The sequence below is a fragment of the Lepisma saccharinum genome, chromosome 24 (genome assembly GCF_977018435.1).
Source record: "Lepisma saccharinum chromosome 24, izLepSacc3.1, whole genome shotgun sequence".
NCBI classification, from domain to species: Eukaryota; Metazoa; Arthropoda; class Insecta; order Zygentoma; family Lepismatidae; genus Lepisma; species Lepisma saccharinum.
This window is the reverse complement of record NC_139252.1, coordinates 25144647-25168146: the sequence shown is the minus strand read 5'-3', so window position 1 is coordinate 25168146 and position 23500 is coordinate 25144647. Positions and strand designations below refer to the sequence as shown.

Below are 23500 nucleotides of genomic sequence, written 5' to 3'. Positions count from 1 at the left end.
AGGTGTATGGCATATAAACGTGGAGAGTTGTAGTTCGTTTCCGAGCTATGGTTTTTTTGTAATGGTACCGGACTTTATGAACACACCCTATATATATATATATATATATATATATATATATATATATATATATATATATATATACACACACACACACACACACACACACACACACACACACACACACACACACACACACACACACACACACACACACACACACACACACACACTAACTTACAAATTTTCCACAGAATTTGCATGTTTTAGCTATATAAAAAATCAGGCCTTACTTATAACTGAAAGAGTATATAGCGTGGGCTCAAGGATGTTCATAGCCTCGGGCCTCAACACCGGGTCTTTCGTACATAGTTAGCTTTAGATAGTACTTAGTTTTAAAAAAATAAGCCGTGGTAGTTAAAGTAACTAAAAAATAAAGTTACATCTTTCCTTTAATCTGTCTTCCATTATCCAGACACCTCGAAGCCCTTAGCTACGGTGGAAGCAACCAAACAAATTGAGACAAGCTTCAGCAAACCTACACACACACTCGCTTTTCTGATGTTCATTACTGCTGGGATTCGCTCAATCTGATTCCTTCTATCGATCAATGTTCGATCTTGTCAGGAGAGGTCATTCGTCGCCTCGAAAGAGGGTCGGGGGAAGGGGAGGGGGTGGAGTGGTCGCATGGAGAAGGCAGGGAGCACTTCGAAGAGCCTTGCATCGACAACTCTCGCGAATTCAGAAAATAGTGGATACTTCTTGAATATACTGTTGGTAGAATTTATGAATACGTTGTCCCATGATCTGGGCGGTGGATACAGTAGATAACACTCTTTGGGAGTGGCTTGTTAATTTCAAAATCCCCCCCAGATGTCTCATTGTAAGCATGTTAAACCATAGGAGTATCGCCTCAGCTAACCCCAAGGGTCGTTCAAACAACCCTCCAGCTAACATTTTCCACTTCAAGTGAAGCCAGTAACTATCATAATAAACTTTACGCCATTAAATGTTGTTTTTGTACTTTTAAGCTCAAAGTACTTGAGACTAGGCCTACAATTTAAAGTGATATCCGAAACTCTGTGTGTCCCAATTGGAAATCTAATATGCGACCCCATGAAAACAAGGCAGCAACGTTATTTTGAAGATTTACCGTGAGGGGGAAACACATACTAAGAAGGGAAAGGTAGAGAGTAAGAGAAAACGAAAACACAATGACGATTGCTAAAGTATGTTGCTTTTTAATAGAGGTGAAACGCCACTGCCTGCTGCTTCCCACACCCTAAGAGCGCTTGTCGATATTTTGTCGGATTCGTTACATGTGACGACAATGATACGAATTTTGCACACGCACCGATAAAATCGGGACACCGATATCATCAGCACCAGAAATCAACGGTGGTTAACCGCACAGCAGAACACGTGGCCTTTTCCGGAAGGGCCACTGACATGTCGGCGGGCAGTCGGAGCTCCCCTCGACAAATCGGCAGTCGGACCAACCTCCGCTGCGCCTCAGGTAATGGAAAAGAAGACACACACCCTCCTCCCTCATAAATTTTAGCTGTGTCAAGGAGAAAGTTGTTTTGTACAGTGGAGGCAGGGCAGCGATGCCAAACCTAGCATAATGATTCTGAATATAGCATAATTTGCAATCTTGCTTCTCTGGGAGGGAGAAATTCACTTCTAAGGACGATATTTTGAGAAATTAAGAAAAATATCATATGCAGAGCTTACTTCCGTCCAGAGAGGAGGGAGGGCACTAGACCCCCGTCCACAATGGGAAAAAATGTAATTCTTGAAAATCGGAAAAGGTGAAATTCGGACTGCATGTGCGTTTTTCTGACGCAATTGTAAACTATTGTTTCATAGTGATGTCCTATTATATTTAAAGCATATGCATAAATATTACAATGTTATTCAATTAAAATATTTTTGACGTTTTCTGAATGCTGTATTAATAACTGTACTCAGTGTAATACACTGTAATGCATTTGCTTTTGACATGGAAAACTTGTCTGAGGGATCGCGCATGACTTCTAGACTCGTGGAGGGACTTACCCGGTGGCGTAGTGGTAATGTTGATACCTTGTACTCAAAGGTTCCCAGGTTCGATACCTGATGGAGGGGAAATCTGAGGCATGAAAAACGTGTTAACGGTGCATCTTGCACTCTATGAACACATCCGCGCAATTTTTATAGGTGTTGTGTTATCTCGTTTGCGAAAAATTGAGGTCCCTAATATGAATAAACACGTAACGGGGCAAGAAATTTGTTTTCGGCTTCCAGGACTACTATTTGTTGTGATTAAAATGACAGAACTGTACTGACCTAGCATAACAAGAAAACAGAAACATTGGCAACCCATTATGTAGAGTGTCTGTCTGCACGGACATTGAACCTAGCACGGCCATTGTCGTTCAGCGAAGATCGCTGCTTCAGTTGGCGCGTGCTTCCTATATGCGAACGCCTTACCGACGAGCAATGCTGACTGTGATGCTGACGTCGTTATCTTTCGAACGCGCGACCTCATGAAACCTAATCTATAAACCAAACTGGATACTATCGTCCGTGCAGACTAATTGAAGCCAACCCCCCAAAAGAAGTTTCTACAAAATCACCCACATCTAAACCCTCCCCCTCCCCCCCCCCCACACACAACCCTATCATCTTTAACCACACAAACCATTAACTGTTCTGGATTTCAGAATGGTTGTCATACTAAAAGCAGAGCGTATAGAAGAGAAAGTGTGCGCACTGCGGGTTCTTCCCGTAAGCCAAGTGAATAGAGCGGTGCCCCACCGAAACACTGGCAGCACCTTCGCTTGCGACGAGCGTCTTCTGCTTGCAGTGCGGCCGTGCTTTATGTAGAGCGTTTTGTTTTGTTGTGCTAGAATAACATTGTGTACTTTTATTAATGACAACGTTGTTACGTTATTCAGTTTAGTGTCGTTAGATTTGTGATTGATCCGTTGTGACTAGTTTGTGTTGTGTTCAACGCATTATTATTGTGTTTGAGACAGCAGCGAGCGAAAACTACAAGATGCCTACGTGTTTCGTACCCGGCTGTAGATCTGGATATGACCTCTGTTCTTCAGGTAGTAGACATTTTTTTAGGCCACCTAAAGACAGTAATGGTTTCTCAAAATGGGAGAGTGCCATCCCTAGAAAAGATAAAAAACTAAGTCATAATTGCTATGTGTGTGATATTCATTTTTCCACTGACCTTTTAGTGAAAGTGGATTCGTTCATAGTGGATGGCGAAACAGTAGATATTCCACGACAAAGGTTGAAATTAAAACCAGAAGCAGTTCCTCATATATTTCCTAATCTGCCCAAATACCTCTCTAAGACAGTTAAGAATAGAAATTCTCCCATGAAAAGGCAATCCTTGCGGACAGATGATAATGAAGTAAGTACTCGTCGCAATGTATCATTAAGCTTATCAGTAGAGGATGATTTGCTTCACACTGCGGATGCTAGCAATACAATAGCATTGCTAAAGAATCAGAAACGCAATTTAATTAGAACGCAGAATCAACTAAAGGTCGCACAGGCTAAAATAAATTTGCATGAAAAAGGCGTTAAAGATGCTAAATTAAAGAGAACGGTCACACAGTCAAAACGGTTCGCGTCTCTTAGCAAAAATCAAAAAATTGTAATTGATACAATCTTAAAGAAATGCCAACTGAAAAGTAAGACAGAGATGAGATACAGTTCTGAGTTTATACTGGATTCTCTTCTTTTAAAAATTAAGTCCCCCAAGCTGTATAGACACTGTTTGTATCACGATTTGCTACCTTTGCCTTCTGAAGCACACTTGAGAAAATTGGTGAAGGGTCTTAAATGTCCTTATGGCGTAAATTCCCATGCCATCGACGCTATAACACATTTTTTTAGTGAAAAGAATGAGAATGAGCGTAGCGGAATGCTGATTTTTATGAAGTTAAACTTAGGGAAGCAATTCAGTTTAACTCGAATTCCTTAAAAATAGACGGCTTTGTTGATTTGGGAAATCTTACTCCAGACGAAAGCAAGAATCAATTAGCAAATCATGCTCTAGTTTTTATGTTTGTTACTTTTCTGTATAATTAGATTCAACCCATAGCAGTATATGCTAGCAGGAATGCCACCCCTGTTGACATTCTCACAAAAATACTTATACAGGTTATCATACATTTGGAAAAAGCAGGGGTCAGAATTATTGGTTTTACATCTGACGGTAGCCAATCTAACAAAAAGTTATGGAAATGCTTAGGAATTTCCGGAAACAGAAACAATCTTAAGTGCTCTATATCCAATCCAGCTGACTCTAGTAGAAAGCTTTGGGCATTTTCAGACGCACCACATATATTTAAATGCATAAGGAATAACTTCCATGATAAAGTTCAGGTGTACTATAATGGTGATATTGTTGATTATTCATTTTACAGAAAAGTGTATGAACATGATTCATCTACTGAATTTTCCGGTATGAAAGCTTGCTACAAAGTGACCTCTGCTCATTTGGATCCTAATTCATTCCAACGAATGAATGTAAGACTCCCACTGCGGCTGTTCAGCAAATCTGTGGCTAATGGAATAAAATTTTATCGGAATATTAATGCAGAGGGGTTAGAAGGCAGTGAAACAACGGAAAATTTTACAAGGGACCTAAACTGCCTGGTTGACGCATTAAATTCATTCACTCCTGCACAGGCACTATATAAAGGATCAGAAGCACATACAACTTTAATGAAATGGAATGCTGTCCTTAGAGATAATCGAAATTCCTTCGCTTCAGAAAAAACGCTAGAGTCCTTAAGAGTGACTTTAGAAAGTACTTTAGAAGTGTCCGAATATTTATGGAAGAACAATTACAAGTACGTTTTGACAGGAAAATTTAATCAAGATCCCCTAGAACGCCATTTTGGTATATTGCGGTCGTTCACTTGTGATGATCATCCCTCCACTGTGGATTTTCTGCACTTACATATGCTACAATCAATTTACGTACCAGCAAAACTTGCTTTATTTTCGGGCGGAAACTGTGAATGCAGGACTGAATCTCCTCTGACGTCTTTTGTTAATCAAATGCGAACTCTGGCAAAATCAACCGAAAATAAAAATCTTTCGGTGAAGAAGCAAGCTGTAAATAAAGTAAGGGAAAAAATGTCCATTGTTGAAGATGAAATTCAAATACCAGACTGGGAAAACAACATACCAAACTTAAATGAACAAAGTGTTGGTAAAGAATACTTGGTGTATCATTTGGCAGGATACATACTGCGGTATATTTCAAAAGTGACGGATTGTAAACTGTGTACAACTTTTCTGCACGGGGAACCAACTAATGTACTTGCCTCACTTACGGTAATCCAAGACTATGGTTCGGGCGACGGCTGTAACTACCTTACCTATGCATCGAAAAGTGTTTATGATGTGCTGTTACGAGTGGAAGAGTTGTTGCAGAAAAATTATCATGTGCTAATAGTTTATGGGGTGATATATTTTTTGAGTGTTTGGACAATTTAAATATAATTGCTGTAAAAACTTCGCAATTAGGATGCTGTGAAGATCATGTGCTGCGTACGCTACATAAACTCGTATTTCACTATCTGAAATGTCGATTTTTCTTCCGTACCAAGGAGATAAGAAAGGAATTAAGTGCCTCGAAGACAGCAAAATCATCTCGGAAATTCTCCAAACTATCCAGCTGCTGAGCTCTTCTCCAAACGTAAGTAACATGTATTTTTGTTTCTTATGTAGTTAGTTATGTAAGCAACGCGAGCATCTTCCGCGCCGTCTCAAACGTCACCACTGCCATCTAGGCGGTGGACCACGGCAACTCAGGGAGTGCACACACTAATCCTTCTATACGCTCTGCTAAAAGTAACCACAAACTAACATAAAAAACCAAAACATTAAATTTAAACTACATTACTAGTAGTTTAACTAAAATCCTTAAATGAATAAAAAAAATACTTTGTTAACCCTCAACTACAGTTGTGACGTCCCACTGACCGGTGCGTTCCTTTTGCTTGTTACCCCGCCATTAATTTTGACCTCGAGGCTACATATCTTTCAGTACCTTCCTTAACTTCAGTGTGCTGTGAAAGCGTGAATGTAAATGTTGCATTATCTGTTTCTGTGGTGTTCTACTTATATACTGCGGCCCTGCGGACGTCACGACTGTGTTTGGGGGTTAAAATCACCGACGATTTATTATGATCAATAGACAAGGGAATGGCAGATTTTTTTATTTGTGGCATATACAAACCCGTGGTTTTGAAGAATGAATGTTAAACAATAACTAAGGACTAAATTCACGTTGATCCGCTGTGTGTAAATACTCAGTTCAGATATATTTTGGCTTAGTGAATTTGTTTTCCTTAAACTCTCAATATAAACAAAATACTATTTTTGAAAAGTTAAAAAAGAATATTTCGCTCTCAAAACTATGTAAGTGAATAACAAAGCATACAACATGATTACATTCACATCATTTAAAATATGTCCTGATATAGTTACATTCCTTTTTTCTTAGAGGTCCTGTGGACCGCACGACTGTGTTAGTGCCAGAAACGTTCACGACAGCGGTTAAGGGTTAAAGACATGTTCCGGTCACCAGAATGGGTCAATACAATAACATAAAATGAAGTTACCAATGTATGTATAGACTACTATACTTTTTCTTATTTTTTTGTATTTATGTATTATATATTAAATTGAAAATAAAGATGTAAAGAAAGAGAATAAAAAGACGGCGTAACCGTTACGTTCAGGAAACTGACGTCCTGGTTTAGTTAAAGGTACCAGGACATTAAGCGCATACCCTCGAATGTATGCGGGTAGAGGCAGGCTTACTTCGGGGTCCCCCCTTTTTATGTTTATGAAGAGGCAAAGGAAGGCCCATTGCTCAAATAGAACAGGTGTGAGCACAATGTTTAGAAAAAAGGGGGATTCCATCAGATCGCACATTTTCGATATTTTGCAGATATAATAGTCGTATTTTGGTATAATATTAATAAAGTAATACTATATATGGCTGCATCTCAGTGAAATATCGCGTCATCATTGAAGTATAGTTAACATAATTTCAAAAATGCCCTGGAAAGCATTGGTCCCCAAGGTCTTTGCAGCTCTCTAGACAAAATATGCTGACGACCAGTGTTAATAAAATTACATTTCAAAGGAGCCGAGTTATTTGCACTTTTCTCAAGAAGTAACTCACAAATCACAAGGTCTCACCGGTGACCTAGTGTCATATTGTAATGAAAGAGTCCTCTTTTCCATGCCTGATGGAGGCACATGGCAAAGTAATTTTGATTCCACTTTAAACTGTCGGTTTACAGAAGGTCGTTTCATGGCCACGGTAACAAAGTTAGAATCCACCTCACCCTAAGAAAAACCATGACGCCACGAGTGGTGGTGCTCCACGTGATACCCCTGTCTTGCAGCAATGGCCCTGCAGCGGAGTTTCCATTGGAGGAGACTGCGTTGAAGAACACATTGGTCCAAACAATCATATTCCTCCTGACAAGCTTTCCAAAGACCCTCAATTGTGCGGAGCCGTCTGCTTCCCAAGGCTCGTTTCAACAACGGAAACCCACAAAAATCCATGGAAGAGGCATCGGGGGATTTCACAGGGATGTCTGTAAAGGGGATTGCATGAATGCCCGTTTCACGTGACATCCGATCCATGTATGCCTGCGTGGACTTTGCCGTATGACTGGAAGCCTTGTCCTGGTGGATGACAACACAAGATGTGTCGCTGCCATAGAGAGAAGTAATTTCATGTCTGTAAAGTGGCTTCAAAATATTCGTCTGATAATAGGCTGCATTTATTTTAGCCTTTTTTACCACTCTGCGCAGTGGAAGTTTGCCGTTATGGCAGTAACCACCAACAACCACGAACCCGCGTGGAAAACTTTCAGCACATTCACGTACCCACTCAGATCGACCTCTTGCATCACGTGGACGATAGTAGATGGCCCTTTTTTTTTTTTTACCACATCCTGACAGATACACCCATGCTTCATCCAGGGACACCACATACTTCCAGCGGTCCCCTGCCAGATGGCGTTCGTAGAGCTTCCGACTGTTGGTCTTCCTCTCCTGGACATGTGAGGCACGCAACTTATGAACTTGAGCCTTGTGCTTCCACACAAGTTGTAAATCTTGGGCTATGATGCGATTTACAGTTGCAGGGAAACATTGCACTGCCTGTGCAATCACTTTTTGCGTTGCAGTGTTTTCACATCGCACCCAGGATCTCACTTTCCGCACAATATCGGAGGAACGCTTGGGCTTCCGATATGTCCGATGCCCACTTTGACTGGTTCCAGCAACAGGTACGGTGCAAGCTTTATGGCGATTTAACACTGCATTGATGCCCTTCTTTGACACATGGAATGCTTTCATGTGGCACTGCTTAATTATCTGGCTATACCTATAACCAACGTCGAAAAGGGCACAGATGTACCCTTCCCAAAAGACTGGAATTTTTGGTGCCATATAAACACTCACTCACACACCAACCATCGTTTTTGCAAGTCAACACACAGTACTTTCGTCCTACTGGCTCTGGCTGCATCGTGCAGTGCCTACGTGCTGCTCCTTGGTGATCGAAATCGTTACCATCAACGTGAAACAACCTTCTGTAGTCCAATAGGTCATCTGAGCAGGAACTGGTCTTGATACAAACTTACAGTTCCACATACACTTTTCGAAATTATTTCCGTTTCACTTCATCTTCCTTTAAAATAATTGCAAGTTCTCTTCCTTGATTATGACCACCTAAAATTACATTAATTTTCATTAAATTATAATAAAGTCCATCTGTTTAAATATGAAAATACAGGAACAAAATAAACTCTGGAACTTGAATATAAAATTTCTTTGATATTTGTTATTTAGCAGCATTTTTCTGCCGATTTTGGCTAATCGAGACGATGAGAATATGATAGAATCGATGAAGGAAAAACATACAAAGAATACAGATAGCCACGTCGGTGTTCGAAACAAGGACCCTTGGCGTCGTACCGCGCTGTGCTAACCACTCTGCCACGGTTGTACTTGAAAAATGTGTCTATGCAAAGATTGAAATTTCGTTTCAGTTTTCTTTAGAAAACCACAATTTTGTTCATTGTTTTCTAAATATACACTTGCAAACACTGCTGACGACAACTAACAAGGAATTTTCAGTTGGATTTGGTTCACATTTAAGCCGCCTCACTTTTGGGGCACCCTCTATATATACTATGAGTCGAAAAGATAAGGAAAGCGCTCCCTTTGCGAACAGGCAGCCTGCCATAGAAAACCCATGGTTCAAACAAACCAAGGGAAACTACCACAACATAAAGCGAACCTTCTACCATCTTTGCAGCGGGAATTCACTCGATTCAGCTAAAACTGAGAGATTCGTAGGAATTGATCGGTTTCTGCAATCCAAACGGTTACTCCAGAAAGGGTGAGAGAGAACAACACGCTGCGGATGGTCAAAATTTTCAGTCTGCTTAGGGCGTCTACAAAGGCTTGATTGCTTCCTTTGATTTCCACTGGTGTTGCCCTCCGGACTGTAATTGCAGCTTTCAAGTCGGTTCAGATGTACAAAAAAAAATGTTCAAAGATGTGAACTTCAACCCTGAGTTTCAGTCTGGAAAGAATAGTTTGCCTTAATCATAAAAGAACCCGGTTCGTTATTAAAATTCCTTTCTCCTGATTTACTGGCCCTGCTTCTAAAATGCTCATTAAAGTTTCTGATTTTTTCTGACTGGAAAGTTCCACATTGTTGTTCTTCCGCTTCCGATTATTACCCAATTTATTGTACATGGCGTTTGGTTTACAAGCTTTAACAAAAGAAAGAGCCTTTTGAGAATTCAGTCACAATGAGTACACATGGGGCATTCAATTGTTAGATATACTTAAGTAACATTTCACTTACAGTTTCCGTGCAATGAAATATAAAACTTAACACTGTTGATTAAACATAACTACCATTAAAATACTTTCTCAGATTCTCAGATTCATAAGTGAACAACTTTGTGTCACGGGTTGGACAGACGAAACACTGCCTCTTCACTTAATAAGGAGTTTATTTCAATATTCTAGTGGAGTTGAGGGGAATATGTAACAGTCAAAGGAGAAATTAATTGCGTTTTGGTGGCACGGGCAGGACACAATAGAAAACATAACTAAATCAAAAAGCTAAAATAAAATAATAATATGTGAATTATCTTCTAATCTCTAACTTAATTATGTATAATACTTGAGCGTTTTTTTCCAACAGACAATTTTAGATTGTTCGCTCACACGATATGATAAAGTTACAGCGTTGCATTTAATTTTAAAAACTAAGGTTCAAGTGCACTTTCACATGGAATGGCCCATATGCATTTGCACTGTAAAGTAGTATTGTTCTCGTTAAAACTGCAAGTATTCGACATGACGTGTATGAAACAAATTTACGTGAACATGTCTACGTAGAAAGCTCTAATAGGTTAAACCACGAAACATATCGCTACCAAGCTTAGTGAGAAATCATTACTGCTCCAGGTGACGGACTTCCCCGACGGTGTAGTGGTAACGATGTCACCTTGTAGTCAAGGGGACACGGGTTTGATACCCGGTGGAGACGCATTGCACAGTCGTTCGGGTTGAGTTGACTTACAAGATCTTTTAAACAGGGATACGACTGTCATAGGCTACTAAAGTTGTTTTAGAGTCCAATTTATGAATGTATGAGCTAATTGGAAATTTGATTGATTTCATTAGTTTATCTTACGTCGCTTTTTATGCCACATTTGACTAATCGCGACGTTGAGGATGAGTTCTGATATGATGAAATTGATGAAGGGACACTTCCAAAGAACACTCATGACCATTCGAACCCGGGACCCGTGACGTTGTAGCGCGCAATGCTAACCACTCCGCCACGGAGGTCAGCTGACTATTTGGAACTGAACACCACTTTGCAGTGGGATCAGATTCACTATTTGCCCTCAGTCAAACATTGTCTCCATATAAACATCGCATCCTGTATGTGCAGTGTGCGAATTAACGAATGCAGGGGGTTTCCCCCTCACAAAAAATTATATCGCTTGGCAGAATAAAATTATTTTCATCCCTGCCAAGGTAGTTTTTATTCCCCTCAAAGAAAATGAAATTGAAAGCACCATTTCTTAGCTATGTAACAAACAAAATTGAAAAATCAAAGTGTCTATTAATGGTTCAGTCATCAAAGATTTCCCTGCCGAAAAGTATGCAGTCTTTTGAATTAAAGGACACCCATCCTGCAACTGACCAACTGCACCGAACCGAGACAACAGCAGGCTGTTTTTCACCTGTTTTCATGGCATATCGCTGACATTTTACACGTATTAAAGGGATCACAAAAAACTTGTGAGTAGGTAAGATTGACGTTAAGTTTGAACTTGGCAATAGAAATTTGGTCAAGATTTCGGCGTTATTAGTTCGATAAATTTTAGTGCATGACTTTGGGTTTTCTTAGAATGTAAATACATGTACCAAGTGTTTGTAAATTATGTTATTATAAGATTTAATGACCTAGGCCAGAACCATTGTGCAAATGTACAGAAAAACCTGGTTACTCCAGATCCTGATAAGCCGGACTTCGCTTAATCCGAACAGGCAAAAGGCAAAATAATAATAATAAATAAATTAAAGCAGAATGAAAGGTTTTAAATGTGGCTAGAAGTCAACAAGAGAATTTCCCCAAAAAAAGGCAGTTAACCACTGATGAAATTCTGTTTCCCGCAAACTTTGTACTCTACTGTATAGTGTATTTAGGCCTATGCCCTTTGAATACATCATACTAAACGTTTTTTGTTGCTATAAACGGAGATTTAATGCACTTTCTACTGTTCTTTTAGGTTATTTCAGTTAATCAGGACTTTCGTTAAACCGGTCAACTTATCCCCCCAATTAGTCCGGATTAACGAGGTTTTACTTTATTTAGATAGAACTGCAACGCAATAGTTTAGTTTACTGACTGGTGACATATACAAATGTGCATACCCAAAAACCTACCTCTGGATTGATTGATTGATTTGCTTTATTTTACTTCGCTTTTTTGTGCCACTTTTAGCTAATTTGCGAAGATGGGGATGAGTGATGATGATATGATGAAATTGATGAATGGACACTCACAAACATCAATGCCCAGGCCGGGAATCGAACCCGTGACCCGTGGCGTCGTTAGCGCGATGTGATAACCACTCCGCCACGTGGGCCGGCAAACCCACCTCTGGAATTGAAATCACCCCCCCCCCCCACCCCAAGAGGTGAGTGTATGTGTATAATTCACTTTTTCATCTGCTCTGTGTACAGAAATTAGATATAACAACATTGGGTAAGAAAGCAGTCGTGCAGCTCAACAATGGTTAACAATATCCATGGACACAAGCATGTAGTGAGGCCTACCATGTCGACTGACAACTCAAGCAGTTACCTTCGAGTTAACTGTTCTTGAAATGTTATCAGTTAGAAATCCTACTGTCGTTCCAGTGCAACCGTAAAGTTTCGAGTATTATACAGCAGTGACGTTCAAGGAATGAATATCTCGCGTCTTAAACAGGACTTGACAAGCGTTTCGTCTCTCATTAGAGGCGCCGTCGCATAAATGAATGCAAAGGCGAAAAGACGAGTACTCGGGACCAAGGGAAAAAATATAGTGTTCAGAGTTCCTAAAGCAAAACCAAGGATGATGCGAATCGCAATGCTGAAGTCTCCGCGAAAAGAGGAGCTGAGTGGTGTCGAGAGCGCGGTAGAGGAGCAGGAGGACGACAGCCTGAGTTCAGAGGATGAGAACGACCACGAAGACCCGTGCGACTATCGCCCAGGCGGGTACCATCCGGTGAAGATAGCGGACGTGTTCCATAACAGGTACTTTGTGATCAGGAAGCTCGGCTGGGGCCACTTCTCCACCGTCTGGCTGTGCTGGGACCTGGACGGGGAGAGGTTCGTCGCCTTGAAGATTGTCAAGAGCGAGGCACACTTCATGGAGACCGCTCTGGATGAAATCGAGCTGTTGAAATGCATCCACGGGATGGACGTTCACGATCCAAGCAGAAGCAAGATCATCGAGATCTTGGATTCCTTCCAGATTAGGGGCGAGAATGGTATCCACGCGTGCATGGTGTTTGAGGTTTCCGGTCCCAACTTGCTCAGGTTGATCGTGAAGAGTAATTACAAGGGTATCCCTCTCAAGAATGTAAAATCCATAATCAGGCAGGTCCTGGAAGCCTTGAACTACATCCACACCAAGTGCAGTATAATACACACGGATATAAAGCCAGAAAATATTCTCATTGGAATCGACGAAAGCTACATCAGAAGGTTAGCCTGGGATGCGCTGGAAAAGCATGGTATATTAGCCCTTCTGACCCCTTTCCTTGCAGGATCTCAGTGTTGCAAAACTCAGGAAGAAAGTACCGACAATCAAAGTAAAAGCCTGAAAATTGACCTGCAGGAACCGATTGATGAAGTTAGTATGAAACTGAAGACAAAGAACATGCTCAACCAGCAAGAGGGTGGTGAGTCTTCGAAACCGACGACATCAAAAGCAACCGACTTGATCAAGAGGCCCAGGCTGAGGAGAAGACCGGATCCCGCCTTGGACGTGTGCGACATAACCGTCAAGCTTGCTGATCTCGGCAACGCTTGCTGGACGAGCCATCACTACACGGAGGACATTCAGACGAGGCAGTACCGCTCCATCGAGGTACTTCTTCGGTCCGGATACGACACGAGCGCCGACATCTGGAGCACGGCGTGTCTGGCCTTCGAGCTGGCGACCGGAGACTTCCTCTTCGAGCCACATTCCTGCAAGGATTATTCTCGCGACGAGGACCACTTGGCACACATCATAGAGCTCCTGGGAAACGTACCTCCCGACGTCGCCATGTCCGGGGAATCTTCCGCGTTGTTCTTCAACGAAGCTTGCGAACTGAAGCACATAGGAGACCTTGAGCCTTGGAGCCTCTACGACGTTTTGATGGAGAAGTACGGCTGGAGCCACCAGAACGCAAAGGACTTCGCCGACTTCCTTATCCCGATGCTTGAATACGACACTAAGAAACGCGCCACAGCTCAGGAATGCCTGAATAACGCGTGGCTGTACGAGTGAGAAAATTTCGCTCGAAGAGAAAGACTTGTTATCGTGATAAATTTGCCGGAAAGAGCAAAACAAATCTTGTTCCCTCATCAAAATAGTTTGTTCATGTTAGTTTTGTTGTGACTCACTTTTCACTAACGAAAATATATTGTTAACGTATTAAATTTCTTGCACCGAAATTCTCAAATGTACTTCAATAGACACTACTTTTACAGCTAAATAATTTTCAACTTTAATTGCATGGGTTGATTTATTTAACGTCCATTAAAGGTGCAATCCCAACCTTCCCTATCTCTCCATGGATGGATCAGGATGTTCAGCTTTACAAGAAAATATCGAGCTAACTACTAACACTTCTTTTCTTCTCTGCAAGTGCTCTCCCGAAACGTAATGTTAGAATAATATTAAGAAGTATTGATGTCGATTAACGCTCAGAGAATTATTACCTATTATAGGTATTTTCTACTGTTACAGCGGCCGGTCCTCATGCTGGCAAGGGAAGTGGGGAGCGGGGAGCCGCAGACCAACCAGACAACAGCGGTGGCGCCAAGAGTTACGACACGGCGGTAGGTACCTCGTTCTATTGGCTGCTTCGTTTCTTATCGTGCTCCATTGGTCGCTTCCCCGCTCTCCACTTCCCTCGCCAGCATGAGGACCGGCCGCCGTAACAGTAGAAAATACCTTTAACAACCAATAAAAAAAGAGCTTCTTTGAGCTTTTGTTTAAAGTCCACTTTGTGCAGAGATAGACTAATCAGGATACAGCTGGAAGTGAGATATGTACCACTATGCGCCTCCACCGGGGTATCGAACCCGGGACCCATTCATTACAATGCGATGACGTTACCACTACGCCATTGGGGAGGCTCTCAATCATCGTTAACTGATACATAGCGGATGCAATTATATTTGGCTAGTATCACCCTCATCAAATTAGGAATTATGACGACATGAGAAAGGAACCGGGCCTTTCGAGACTCATAAGCCCCGTTTAGTTGGCTGCACTTTTTGACTCGCTTTGACTCTTTGCACCGAAGCGTCTAGTTGGTTGAACGGTGTAACACCCAGTCGTAGTTCGTTGATTTGGAGTCAAGTAGCGTATTTCGTGTCTGCACCGTCTGCACTAACTTCCGGACCAGTGCATGTATGGTGTATGGTCACGTGGTGCGTGCTAACTAATCAAATGAACGTTTAAAGCAACAGACAGGCATTTGTTGAATATTCTGAACTTGAACACCGCTTTCCGTCTAGTTGGTTGAACGTCATTTCCTTGCACCACCCTGACACCGAGTGTCAAAAAGTGCAGCCAACTAGAAGAGGCTATAGAGACGAGACAGACTTGTGCAAAATCGAGACGAGACTGTGTCCTAAAGTCTCGATCGGAGCCGATAATTAATCAACAAGAATGTAAATACATGAAAAAACTACCAAAACATATTTTACTTTACTATGTGACTTATTCAGACATACCAAGTGGATATCTACATGATTATATACTGCTGGACAAAGAAAACCGGACACTTTAATATTTGACATCTGAATTGCAATTACTTATGAATTACGCTCTCAGTTTGGTAGTTTTCTGTAACTTTCGTTTTTGTTCTAATTTAACTTATTAATGTATGTAGAACATCCTCAAAGTTTGTTTTCTGTTGAATATATTTCCAATAATTTAGTTAGCCTTCGAATCAGAATGTATGCGTTATCACAAAAAATGCAAGTGTCCGGTTTTTTTTGTCCAGCAGTATATAATAGTTCATTTACAAATTTTATTTCTCATAATTGCAAAAGTGGCAACTGTGAACCTGTACAGCCTTTCTCCCACCTCTAACTAATGAAGATGTGGATTAGTGTTGATATGATGGAAAGGACACTCACAAAGAACACCTATGCTCAGGCCGGTATTCGAACCCTAAACCCCTCGCCTGTGCAGCCTTGCTGCATACATTCGTTCTGTTCGTAGAGGATTTGTAGCGTCGAAACGAGGCGTCAAACAGAAAAACGTTAAGAAAAGTCGTTTCCCTGAGTGATCTCTCTACGCTGCGAAAGTTCGTGAAGTGACACGACACCGAGAGCAACACCAGTATTTACAACTTGAAACAAGATCGAGAAGACAGATGATGCTCGCGAACGAGACGAGACTAACAAATCTCATCTCATGCTGTTTAGTTACCAGTGTGCGAATTAAAGGAGGATATCAGGAAATCCCCCTACACACACACACACACACACAAATTTTATCCCCGGCAAAAGAAAATAATTTCTATCCCTACCAGGGACGTTTTTATCCCCCTCAAAGAAAATAGAATTGAAAGGATATAATATACCATTGCTAAACTGTGTAACAAATACAATTTTAAAATAGTGGCCCTGTCGAAGAGTATAATGTAGCCTTCTGGATTAAAGGACACCATTCTGAAACTGACCAACCTTACCTAGCCGAGCCAACAGCGCTGATATTTTACATGTGTTAAAGCGTTCACAAGAAACTTGTTGGTATAGGTTAGATGGACGTTAAGTTTGAACTTAACAATAGAAATTTGGTCAAGTTTTCGGTGTTAATAGTTCGATAGCTCTTTTTGTGTACGAGTTTGGGTTATCTTAGAATGTAAACATTCTAAATTACGTGTAAATGTTATCATACAATTTAATGACCAAAGTTAGAACCAGTGTTCTAACGTACTTAGAACCGTTAGGCAATAGTTTAGTTTATGTTTACTAACTGGTAACAACATACACAAATTTGCATATCCCAAAAAAAACTACTTCCTGAAATGAAATCACAAACACGTGAGAGGGCATCCCCCCCCCCCCCCCAAGCAAAAAGCTTAATTCGCACAGTGGGCGTTACCAACTCTACATAAAAACGATATGCACTATTTCTACGAAAACCTTGACAAGTACAGAATACATTTTATACAGTAATCGATCACTCTCCAACTAGTTAATATAACATTGATTGGTAAATTGATTTTAAAATTATGGAGACGTCAGCACATCGACTATTTGTGCCCGTCGTGCAATATAGGGATAAGTCGCATCGCAAGTATAAACAACGCATTCAACTTCAAAGGTAAAGTAAAAGATCTGCTGTTAATGGAACAATGGCAGAGTCGGGTCAGATACTGAAGGTAACAAGTAACTCACTATATGGAATTATATTATTGTATTATTATTACTATTGTGTCTTGTATTTGTAGTTACACTTTTTTGTATGCAACTAATTTCTGTGTATTTCTTTTCTTTTTATTGTAACTGTATTTAGCTTACTGCTCCTACGCAGTTTATCTTATCTTATATGTATTATCATATTAGGTGGCAGAGCAGCCCTTGGCTGAACCTCGCCCGCTGAATAAAGAAAATTTATTATTAAGTCCCTCAACTAAAACAAAATTAAAGACAAGGTCTAAAAAGAAAAAAATATATATTAAAAAGTTCCTCAAACGATTTCTAAAACTAAACCTAATACCGTCGTAGTTTACTAAAGCTACACTCTGTCCCAGTTATCTCTGGAGCAGGCGAACGAAAACAAGTCTCTGCGCAAGTAGTGACGCGAGACGACTCCACCAATGAACACGTGAGAGGAACGGGATTGCGTGGAGGGTGGGAAAGCGACTGCAGTTACCAGCCTTCCCAGCAGCGTGTACTGCTTCGCTCTGCACACTCCATTCCCCATTCCCTCCCCTTCTCTGCCACTATGCGCGGCCTTCCTCCAGAGATAGATGGGCCGGGGTGTGTATATACTGTCTCTGTGCATAAAATTTGCATACACTAGTTACAGCAGAATCTATAAAGGAGTACTTAGGACACGCAAGAAAATATACAGGACAGCTCAATCACAAAGTGGAATTATGGGTGCAGGCACCAGAGCCTCGTTGGCCTGCACTGCGTGGAAGAAGATAACATTCATTGTTATCATAATGAACATGGAAGACAACGAATATCTCTATATATAAAAATCGATGTATGTGCGTATATGTGTATATATGTGTGTGTTTGTTTGTTCAGCAATAACTCTTGAACGCCTGGAGCAATTTCAACTAAACTTGGTACACGTATCACTTTCAATCTGGAAATAAATACTGTGGGGTAAGACACCCCTGGCACCCCTAGGAGTGGGGTGGGAAGGGGTGACATGTAAAAATAATTGAGAACCACCGATATTAAATTCCACACAAACAGACATCCGTGACTATGCAATCCGCAAAACGATAGTGTTTCTCGGGTTGTCTAACATTCAGGCTGTGTTGCGAATGGAATCCATAGTTTTCGTGACACTCCCAATGCGGTTCAATTCCAAGTTCATCACCTATAGGCACGGGCGGTGAAAAATAAAATGCCACAAATGACCTAGATTAGTGTCGAATCCATAGTTTTCGGAGTCGCTAAGCTAATTGGTGGCATTCACGATCACATTTAAAATTAGTTATATTTTACACTATAGTTAGAATTCATTATTCTCCTGTCTAATACAAGATTGGGATAAATAAATACCCTGGCAACGCCGGGTAATCAGCTAGTTAGTTAATAACTGCGAAAAGTACGTCATGTCAGAGATTTCAACAAGATCGAAAATAAGTAATGTAAATTGACTTTTGATCTTGGCTTTAGATATGGGAGGTCATCCCCAACACTCTTAATCTCCCATCCAGTTAAGTCTATTCTGGAGTTCGAATCTATGTTGGAAAGAATCTTTTCAACACCCCTCCTTCCCTAAAAAAGAAAAGTTGGTTGAACTTCAACTCCACACAGTGGTGTGGGGTCAAAACAAATGCCGGTGTGATCTGGAGAAAAAGGCATCGTCTCCGCCTTCTCGTCTACTGCTATGTAAGCAGAACGAAGTCAGAGCACATGGACAGACTACTCGGTCAATATTTGCTCTTTAGTTTCAATTTTACTAAGATGATAATAAACCACGATTCTCTCATACAATAAAATGCAAATCCTTCCGCGGCTGTCCAGAAAGAGAGCAGAATGAAGGCTACTGTCTTCCTTTTAAAATGGATGCCTGGCGAAAATTCCATGTTCCGTGTGTATAACTTGAGCTCCAGTTTAATCGCATAGTTAGAGCTCTCGCCCTTGGAGCGAGGTGTCCCAGGTTCGATCCCTGGTGAAAGTTCCAAAATGTCGGTGTTGACCAAGCATCGTGAGAACCAGTGCTTAAAGTGGTTTCAGTCAACAGCCAACACTACTACTACTGCTGCTGCTGCTGCTAGTATTATTACTACTACTAACGTTAATAATAATAACAATAAAGGCATGTTAAAATAACAATGACGTTTTATATTATTATTATTGCATCCAAAGAATACACGGACATAAGATTTGTCACGTCTGTCATTTCAGATTGATTGATTGATTTAGTTTATTTTACTTCGCGTTTTGTGCCTCTTGGCTAATTTGCGAAGATGGGGATGAGTGATGAAATTGATGAATGGACATTCACAAACAACCAAGCCCGAGCGGGATTCGAACCCGGGACCCTTGGCCTCGCAGCGCAATGTGCTAACCACTCGGCCACGAGGTCCGGCTGTCATTTCAGAAAATGATGTTCTCATTTACATTTTAAATCAATATCACTTACGAAAATATATTATTTTCTGAATTTACGGACCGCCCACCGACAGACTTCAAATTTAATCTTTCTCTTTTCCTCTTCACCTATTGTGTATAAGAATTAACGCAACAAAGGATGGACTTTTGTATTATGTAGTAACAAATTAAATGGATGTTCAATGTCGCAGTAGGAACTGAGTTCCGACACTAAACTGACTTGCCGGAACGGAGCTCCGGTGCCATCCGGTTCACTTTAAGCCCTGAAGAGTACAATTCGGGAACAGAAAGTATTATTCGTTGATGTTATAAAACAATTAAATAAATTTTAAAAACGTTGTATCAAAAATTAATAATTTGACGTGTATTTTGCAACTTGTTGCTGTTGTTGTTTCTTAAATATAACTGTATCTTTAATCAAAGTAAAAATACATGTCTGATGAAGGGAGCATGTGTTCTCCTGAAACATCACAACGAAAAATTGTTTTTATGCTTGTAATAACCGCTACAAGGGAAATAACATTTTGCATATGGAAACTCGGAGAATATTGTGGGTCCCGCTCCCAACAAAACCCAGAAATAAACATCGCCTTTTAAGAATGCACACTTATTGTACAGCACTACCAATAAGAGAAAAACCCCAGCAAAGTGACGAGCTAAAATGGATAGTAATTTGTCTCCTCTTCTCACATTCACTTCATTCGTGCCTGTGCGCTTTGTGTTGCCACATCCACTCAATTCCGATGTTTGTAACAAGTTCTGAGGAAGTTAATTCTCTACCTCTTTCTTTCTTTAATCATTGCTAATGCAAAAAATGTAGAACCTCTTCTGTTTCACAAAAATCTACTATTGCTATCACCCAAGGGTTCTTGGGGTTCGTTTCCTGGTCGTAGATTGTACAGTGGTTAGGATTCCAATTTGAAGATCCAGTCTCGGTTATTTTATGTCACAACAAATTAAACCTAAAAAGGAATCCTTGTAGTTGTCTTCATGGATATAACGTGTGTGCGCGTGTGTTTGAGGCTAGAAACATCTGTAGGTAATATTGCAATATTACATCTTTCAGGTTTACTGCATGCTCTGTGCCCCTCCCAGGAAAAAAAATCTAGATCCGCCTATGCGTCGAATATGCCCCGTGTTTTGCATGAAATTGTAAGGAATTTATTTATACACATTTATTATACAAATATTTATACTGGATAAAGATGAAGGCGACAAGTATTGACAGGCCTGCAAGTTTTGGCAAAGCAGGGAAAGGGGCTGTCGACAAATCGAACATTTTCCCCACCTCAGGGTCTGTAAAAGTGTCAAACTGTCGATTTCGAGGACAAATGATTTTGCTCGAGCCTGGTACCCTAAGTCGAGCCGAGAACTCGACGTACTCAACCACAGAAACTTTTCGTATTATTTAACAGCCCCCCTCCATTCTTTAAAGTCTACAGGGAAACACGAAAATGATAGCATGTAGTGAGTATATTGTCTCCTTACGGGTTCAAATATCCTTAATTAACACATAGGCCTATATCATACCTAATGCAATGCCTTTTCGGTAGCAGTTGTGTGCTGGACTTACGATCTCGCCACCGACGGTCTCAGGTTCGAGTTCTGGTATGACTTCTAATCGCCATTTATCCTCATCACGATTAACCGAAGAATGGCAGAAGAGCGACGCTAAATACCGAAGATAAGAAACAATGTAAAGAATATAGACTATTATCCATGTGGTAGTTTCGTTGGCTTGATTTGTCGATGTCTCCAAAGGTAAAACATAGTTGGAAAATTGCCGTTAATAGTGTTGCCCACGGGACGAGACGGGACAGGCTTTTAAAAATTCGAGACGAGACGAGATTGATCATGTGTCCCGAGACAAACGAATATTTTCGAGACGAGACAGCATTTCACAGCATTTCCACGAGACGAGACAGGCCAAAGTCTCGTCTCGTGGGCAACACTAGCCGTTAAAAAGGGAAGTGATTTACTGAACATACAAGAACACAAGCGTAACCAGCAGAAAATTTGGCGTCTGCCCCCCCCCCTCCGCGCAAATTATTATTTCATACTTAGTAAATAATTAGGACATAAGAATCGATCAACTGGGACCTCCCTCGAAAATAAGCTTATAGTCCGCCAATATACAGTCAACGCCAAAGATAATGGTAGGCAAATTGTCCACCACTTTTTTCATTACTTTTTTATTCTACATCCTGTGTTGTTTTAAGGAATGAAACTAAGTTGGTTCGGAGCAGGCATTACCTATTCTCTGCTTATTGAAGTCATTATTTCAATTCAATTGTGTAATTCAGACCGAATGAAAATGGTGGTGGACAATTCGGCTACTGTTTCTTTTGCCGTTAGGTGTACAAGACCAAGCAAAGTTTTTCAATGTCATAACATAACTTGCTTTAATAGATGGGCAATTTCATGAAAAGTGAAACCAAAATTTCACATTCTAAGATGTATCATGTTATGAATGAATACTTTAATGACTCATGTATTTCCTGCTGTGATGTCAACAGAAAAGTTACGATTACAAAAAAGAACAACTTTCCATAAGTATGAAATTAATTGATTTATACAAATAAAGAAAAACTAAACAAAAACATACAAGTACTAATGAACTAATAAAATCATTTCATAATTTAATGACAGTTTTAACTAGGAGGTAAAGGAAGTTGTTTGCTACTAATATATGTAAAAGTAACAAATTGTTTCCTTTATATATATAATATTGTAATATATTTTTAAAACATTTAGTCACTTACTTTTAAAAAATGTAACGGTGCTATATTTAGATATGTGTGTGTGTGTGTGTGTGTGTGTGTAAATTAAGACGCCCCACTCCTACCAGTCTTCAATGATTTTGCACCCTTTTCAACCGTGTTAGAAGTAAAAGAAGGGCAAACTCAGCAAAACAATTTGCATCGCTCCTGTTCTTAATGGCTAATAATTTCAAACAATCGAAAAAAAATTCACTCGATGTTGAGTTCGCCCTATGTAGTCTCATCGCTTCATAGAATTAGCTTAAGGAATAAACCAAGTGAAAATTTCAGTCAGTGACTATGGAACTGCCCAGACGACAAAAGATCGTATTACAAAATTTGCCATCTCACGCAACATTAGAACAAAATTTACAGTCATTGAACGTCGACCTGAACAACGGTATTAAAATCAATCGAAAAACTCCACTTTGATAAGAATTGGCTCCAAATATTCACGATCGGTAATTAAAAACATTAAGATCGAACTCAAAATAAATTACTTGCCTATTTTCATGAATAGCGCCACTAATAATCGAAATAGTATATTGGACAGAAATGTAAAAAGAAAAATAGTATAGGAAAGCTGTGAATTGCAAGCAGACTCGTCCAGGCATTATTTTTTACTGTTGGGATGTTGTGTATGACCGCAAAAATGTTGTCTCCTGTATTATATATATTTTCCGTCTAAAAATGTCAGACCACATTCTTCCAGTTCAAGATAGTAATTATTACTATGGTAAATAGAATGATGTTACGCTGCTTTCATTTCATCCGCGCGGTAGCGGCAGAAAGACACTGGAATATCTGTTCTAAACATGCACCCTGCGCAAGAATGTCCATGCGTATCAGTAAGCGGGACAATTTCGATTTACTCCAACAATCAACAGCTCCCTACATATAATGTTTCCCCCCTTTCAGCTCCTGAAGCACCAAACACTCCTACAATTGTCACCTTTCTCTAAATTTACCCCACCCCTAAATACGAAAATTTTGATAAACCGTTGCATGAAATGCATTGATTGCGAACACTGCGAAGATAAAAAATCCTAACCCTTTCAAAACCATAGTACAAGATT

General features: G+C 40.4%; 1 protein-coding gene and 1 pseudogene across 1 annotated transcript in view; one reads left to right on the top strand and one right to left on the bottom strand.

Annotated features, from left to right (window-relative positions):
- Positions 1 to 23500, bottom strand: part of LOC145977963 (unconventional myosin-Ia-like) — a 989559-nt gene that overhangs the window by 963883 nt on the left and 2176 nt on the right. The gene's annotated exons all lie outside the window — the stretch shown is intronic.
- LOC145978449 (SRSF protein kinase 3 pseudogene) lies at positions 12409 to 14310 on the top strand (annotated as a pseudogene).